At 48.9% G+C, this 6,965-nt stretch overlaps 1 non-coding gene across 1 annotated transcript; it reads right to left on the bottom strand.

Annotated features, from left to right (window-relative positions):
• Positions 1 to 5,824: 5,824 nt before the first annotated feature.
• On the bottom strand, positions 5,825 to 5,897 carry TRNAM-CAU (transfer RNA methionine (anticodon CAU)). Its single transcript has one exon. It is a non-coding gene; the product is annotated as a tRNA-Met (tRNA).
• Between the last annotated feature and the right edge of the window lie 1,068 nt (positions 5,898 to 6,965).

The raw sequence follows: 6,965 nt of genomic DNA, 5'->3' as shown, positions 1-6,965 counted from the left end.
CTGCGGTGCCAGTGACCAAGCCAGGGTTATGGCTACCTCGGCGAAGCTGGCGTATCAAGAGTGTGAAGCTGCTGTCGGGTTAGAACGCAGTATTGAACGCCATGCTGAGACAAAGGACGAGAGCCCGATTATAGATGAGCAGTGCGTTTCAGAGGAAAGCACTGAGAGCGGTAAGCCAGCTGCAGAGGACTACCTTCAGGGGAGCGAACTGCTCATTTCCGGGGCAGCTGAAGGTCCGTCTGTCAGCTCTGTGGAGATGACCATCTGTTGCGAAGGCAAAGAGGTCAATTTTGTGACTAAGGAAGGATCACGCGGTGCATGTCAAGGGCTGGAGGAAACAGTCTTGGCTCATGCGGTGCACGCGCAAAGTCCAAAGCGAAAAAGAAAGAGGGCGAGGACAAAAAGGAAACGGATGAAATGTCAGGCCCTAAATTCACGTGTGCGGACAGGTGCTAGTGTTAGCACAGATGAAAATGCGGCAGAAGGGAAAGAAAAGCCTTCCCGCATTATAGCTCGCAAGCTTGCAGCTAAAGTTACTGGTCAGGCGACACGCGTGGATTGTTTGAAACCGGACCGCAGTAACAGAAAGGGAAGACCGCATCTTCCAAGCAGAGCAGGAGGGAGGTTTTTCAAAGGGCATCGGCCTGCGGGAAAACCCAGACAACCCGTACCTGACAAGAAGGCGGCAAGGGAAAAGGCAAAGCGGCCCAAGAGCATGCGAGCACAGGGATTGAGAAACAGAGACCCCGCACGCAGGCATGTCCACCGCGCGCAATTGAAAAGAAAGATGTGTCCTTCACTTTCGGCACTGGATTCCGGGAAGCGCGCAGGGCGAAAGGGTGGCCGAGCTTCGTGCTGGGGGCGAGAACAAAGAACAGCTTCTCGCGCTGGTCACTGTGCGTCGCCAAGAGCCGGTTCTCAACTTTGCATGCCCTACCAAGGCCTTCTGAGTGTATCGAGGGGGCGCGGAGACGACAGAGGGAGTCGTAGATGGCTTTTTTCAGTGGCCTTTTGTAACGAAATGACAGCAGTGTCATCAGTCAAAGCGCGACCCCAGAGGGCGCGTCTGAAGGGCTAATCACTTCGACACGGCGGAGGTGAGTCGGCTTTCACCCCCGCGTAGCCCTTCGAAGTAGCTGGTTTTTTGTTCCTTTCTTTTTTGAGTGTGCGAAATCATAAAGGGAAAGGCTACTTTGTTTTGAGCTAAAGATTTAGAGTGATTGGACGTTACTGTGTTTTCTCTTAAAATTGAGAAAGATTAAATTCTGAATTAAAAATTAGTGGCAGTTTGCCGTGCTACCGACAAATAAGGGCACTTAAAGGAGTGTAGCGAAGATTCCTGAGAAGACTATGTGCTGTCTGCATAGTTGAAACCGTTCAGAGCATTCAAGTTTTGCTGTGTTTGAAGGTTGGCACAGGTTTCTGTTGTATCGATAGTAGACTCAGACGTGCCAGACTTGGTTGAGATACCTGGCAGTTGTTGCTACATTAACGGCAGTGTAGCTAATGCCTTGCGAAAGGCAAAGTACGTGTATTTGGGCTCATTTGCTTACTCGTGTTTACTGGCGCGTGGTCATAGTTATCCGATTGCGGTATTCGGAGATTGACCAAATGAAGTGGCTGAAGAATTTTGTGGAGAACGCTTGTAGCAGCTTGTGTATAGGTTATGGCGCCTGACACAGTGAGTTTAAGAGAAGCCTTTGGAATGAGTACCGATTTTGATGCGCAGTCGCATCTTTGTGAGTTTAACTGGAAGAGTTAAATATCAGTCTCGAGCGATCAAGGTTCTTTGAGAAGTGCCAGAGGATTAAACTGAGCGTGGGCCAAATTTTAAGCAGACTTTCGATATTCTGGCGGTATTGGGGATCAGAGCTTGATTGATAAGGAATCGAGTTTCTATTCTAAATTTGTAGGCTTTGACAGACCACCGCTTATCGTACAACGTGGCAGTCTGTCTTTGGCGACCTCAGATGTGACGCGGACGCTCGCTTTGACCCTAAATTCGGGCAAAATTGAGGGATCAGTATTCTGGAGCAGGATTTTGTTTGGAATTAAAAGGAAGCCTGGTGGGTCTTGAGTGAATTCCAAGCGCTTGCGCGTGGAGCGGTGCTTTGTTGTTTGGAACGTCCCATCTGTGCTTTCCTTTGTTGGTGGTTTGGTGTTTTGGGTTTGCCTTGGGAGTTGATGTTGCAAGCCAAGATATCAACGTGGACGCGAGCCCATCTCTTCCTGCCCAGCGGTGGGGAACGCTGGCCATTCGAGATTTTCCGGGCCGCGGAGGAGCTATTAAGATCGACGTCAACAAGTCTCGCCGGGTGGCCGCCAGCACACCTGTTTCTACTGTGCATAGCTGCGAGCAACTTCAGCGTGATTACTTTCGGGCCTGCCGCCTTGGACCGCACGCGCGGAGAGGACCCAGGTGCCAGCTGACTTCAATTACGGAGTTTGCCCGGTTGGAGTGCAGGACCAAAACCAGACCCTCTTCACAAAGTGCCTGCACGTGTAGAACGCCGCCGCCGCCTCGGGGAGACGAACGTTATCTTCCCCATTTGCCGTGACCGTGCCAGGGAACAAAGGGCCTCGTCTCCGGTTGCTCTTTGGTGTGCCAAGCACCGCGACAAGCTGGCGGGCATCATCTCCGACCCAAGCACGAGGAACCACTTTCGGCGTTTTCGTGACCTTGCGTCCGGCCTCGAGCGGCGGGTGTCTTTGATTATCAGCAGATGTAGGTGACCCGCAGAAACCTTCGACTGGCCGGAGGCCATCACCTACCAGTCAACGCTACCTCGACGACAACCTTCTCTCCCTCAGACTCAACATGTGACGTGGGCGTGGCCCTAAGTGCAGTGGTGTGTTTGTGCGCACAAGTTTGTGTTGTTTGTGATCTGGGCCCCTCCCACCCCGGCGTGGGCGTCCTCAACCTAGGGACTTTGGGGAACGAGAAGGCTATAAATGTCGAGAACGAATGCGGCAGATCAGCTCACTTCGCCTCATTTTGAGCTCTCTTCAAGCCTCTCAGAACTCACTAGAGTCTCACTTCTAACCATGATGTAAAAAGATGTAAATAAACCCTCTTGTAATCTTCCTCCCATCACTTAACTCTTCGACTTGGCGGCACTCCTGTCCTGGTGGTGGTGGGAACGGGTGTCGAAGCTTGACCACGGTTCCGTCAAGCGAGCAGCAGCAGCAGCGAGCTAGCAACGACGCCGAACCGACCCATCAGCGCCAACAACTGGTGGCAGCGTCAACAGCCTGTCGGAACGTCGAACAAGGCTGCACTCCCTTCCTCTCCTATAGAGTCTACCAAAATTGCATACTGGATACGGACCTCGCACACCGTTACTTTATATGGGCCCCTACTCATCAGGGGTTGGCAGGAAACGATACAGCAGACGTAGCCGCCCGCGCGCTCTCTCACCGGGCTGTTTTCTCCTCCCCACCTGATCAGGAATACGATTTTAATCTGGTCTATACGTTCAAAGATATCACAACCTACTACAAAAATAGCCATCGCCTTTACCCTAGCCCATGTAAAGGCCTCAAGAAGGCGGATGAGCGGCGCCTTCTCCGCCTCTTCACCAATACATTGCTGTGCCCGGCAGCACTAAAACATTTCGACCCCTCCTTTAGCGGCAACTGCCCGCACTGTAGTGCCGTGTCTTCGGACACCTATCGCATGGTGTGGGCCTGCCCCTCCAACCCGGCCATTCACCCCATCTCCATCCCAACCCGGGAGGACTGGGAGGCGATCCTGCTCGGCTGCCACGACTTACAGGCCCAACAAGCCTTAGTCTGGCTCGCCCGGGCGGCGGCCACCGCCACTGGGGTTCCTGTCCCTTCTGAATAATTGTTTTCACCACCACCACCTAAGGACGAAGCTTAAGCGTAATTAATTAGCAGTTAGTTAGTATTTAGTCATTAATCAGTAATTAGTCACTAATTAGTAATCTGTCATTACTTCGTCATCAATTATGTGTGACGTCATCCAGTGGTGACGTGACCAGTGTCACATATAGTCAAAGTGGTGCGGAAAACGCTTTCGCCTCTACGCACTGTAGACAGTTTCGAACGCGCTGCATATACATTCTTGTCAGGCCTGCGTCTCGTCGTGTCCGCGTACGCTTCGTGTTAAGCCCGTAAACATTTCATGCTTACTCTACTCTCGGTTACGGGAGAGGCAGAGATTTTTTTCCTTTGGATGTGCATTTATTCAGTTTTCTACTCCTGTAATAGCCTGCACAGGCTGACAGTATGAATTGATTGATTGATTGATTGATTGATTGATTGATTGATTGATTGATTGATTGATTGATTGATTGATTGATTGATTGATTGATTGATTGATTGATTGATTGATTGATTGATTGATTGATTGATTGATTGATTGATTGATTGATGTACTAATTATTGTGGAGCCACCGAACTTACTGGCTGTTCTCAGATACACCAGGACTAGACAGCGACGTCGAATGTGTTAGTCCACTTTTGCCAGTCGACTCTGAAGTCAGGTTGCACTTCAGTGCTGGCGCATATCGAGACGGAATCTGCCGGTAAAAATCGTTTGTAATCAATTATTAACGCTACGCACTGGTGTTTCGAGCTCATATCATTACTGAGCCCATAGGTCTCTTTCAAGGCAAAAAAAAAGGACACCCCAAAATTTTATGTCTGTAAGCCTTCAATGGGAGTGTTAATGTACCGTAACCGGATGGCGTTATTACCATGGTGCGGTGTGCAACCACCGAGCTAACTGCAGTGAACATATGAATGCGAATTCTGCAAGGGGACACTGCCACAGCGGCGCATTTGAACCAATATATTTTGCTGCCAATAGAGAAGCTTCGATTACTGCAGCAACAATTTTGAGAGCTGATTAGTGCATAATTAAAGCAGCGCGATGAAAATGAACAGGCGCAGATGTCGACTGGATGGGCGCTCAACTTCAAGGGTACACAGTGCGTACACTTTAAGCCTGTGCGTACCAGTGCCCTTAAGCAAAAAACGAGGCGTTAAGGCTGGTAGGTGATATGAATTTAGTTGGCCTGCAAGCATCCATTAAGAAGGCGAGAGGCAACTTTTTAGAAGTGTTTTTTGCTGCCAAAACTCACAAAACTGACATCCCCTTCCGTTGCATTGTTACTGAACGGGGAACCTGGCAACATGCTGTTTCAAGTTTTTTGCAAAGTAATTTGTGTTCACTGACTGTAGAAGACCCGTTTCTTGTATATAATTCCGTGGCGGTTGTGCAATATCTGAAACTAAATAATCCTGGTGCGTGTGATATGTTTAGTATTGATGTGCAGGATTTATTGTATTCATTGCCACATGATAGGCTCCTCCAGTGTGTTAAGAAATGTATAGTAGAGGATAATGATGAAGAAGCATTTTTTTCAAAGTGTGGCGTTTCTGTGGGCTCGTTTTTGGAGCTTGTGTCATTTTATCTCAAATCCACAATTGTTCAATGGGAAGGCAGGCTATATGTTCAAATAACAGGGGTGTGCATTGGCTCAAAAGTGGCTCCAGTACTTAGTAATATCTTTAATAATCTGTGTTTTTTCAAATAAACTTTCAGTTGTTAGTAGCGCTTGTCCTTGTCTTCCTTCGCTGTTCTTGTTCCTAGTCGCAGCGCTGGTGAAATTTTGAAGATGTACCAACTAGCTCAAACCACCATTTTGCTACTGCCCCAAAAAATTTATTCGTGCCGGTCCTAACTTTCAAAGAACAGGTTTGTACAGAGAGAGGACAATATCTGTATGAAATGCCTACTTAGCGGGAAAAAAAAGACGCAATTATATTTCAAGTTGAAAATAATAACCGCTCCGCCTGCCCCGGGTGAGGATCGAACTCACGACCTTCAGATTATGAGACTGACGCGCTGCCTACTGCGCTACCGAGGCGGATGGAAACCGGCTTTTTGCCGAATGCATTTATGACTTCTCAAACACAAATAGAAAGTGTTCTGCAATCTTTTTTAGAGTGATAGCTCTAATAGATATTGGTCTCCAGGATGTGCATAAGTTTGACCTTGGTGTGGTAGGTAGGTAGGAAAGACTTTTATTGCTCTAGAAAGGTGCTAGTAGCAGACGAGAAAGAAGAGGTCCATCTTCCTTCTTCTCACAGGGTCGGTGCTGGGTCGGAATCTTCGAAAAGACACGGAGCCGATGTGGAGTGCGTCCGTCCACATGCGAACGCCTCCACGTCGTTGACCTTGGTGTGACATTGGAAAGCCTTAGTCCCAGGCTACCCCGAAATTTGACCTTGGACGATTTGAACCAAAATCGATGTAAATCCATAACTGAGCGTGCCCGACACGGTGGCGGTTTCCAAATTAGGCCCGGGCCACCCCCGAAATTTGACCTTTGCCGATTTGGGCCAAAATTGATGTCCAACCATAACTAAACGTGCACGACACGATGGCGATTTCCAAATTAGGCACGAGCCACCCCCGAAATTTGACCTTGGCCGATTTGGACCAAAATCGATGTCAAGCCATAACTGAACGTGCCCGACACGATGGCGATTTCTAAATCAGGCCCCGGCCAACCCCGAAATTTGACTTTGGCCGATTTGGCCCAAAACTGTGTCCAATCATAACTAAACGTGCGCGACACAATGGCGATTTCCAAATTAGGCCTCGGCCACCCCCGATATTTGACCTTAGCCAATTTGGACCAAAAGCGATGTATAACTGTGCGCGACACAATGGCGATTTCCAAGTTAGGCCCCGGCCACACCCCAAATTTGACTTTGGCCGATTTGGCCCAAAATCGATGTCCAACCATAATTGAGCGTGCCCGACAGGATGGCGACCTCCAAATTTGGCCAAGGCCATTGCCAAAATTTGGCGTTGGTGATTTGGGAATGCTTTCTCAGTATAATAAGTTTAACCAAATTAAAACCTTATTGTGTCCGTGTCTACCAAAGGTGCACCATGGTGCCTTATGTCTACCATGGTGGCTGACCTT

Source organism: Amblyomma mixtum, chromosome 8 (genome assembly GCF_055824585.1).
Source record: "Amblyomma mixtum isolate Tamu chromosome 8, ASM5582458v1, whole genome shotgun sequence".
Classification (NCBI taxonomy): domain Eukaryota; kingdom Metazoa; phylum Arthropoda; class Arachnida; order Ixodida; family Ixodidae; genus Amblyomma; species Amblyomma mixtum.
The sequence above is the reverse complement of the archived record's forward strand: the minus strand, read 5'-3'. Positions and strand labels throughout refer to the sequence as shown.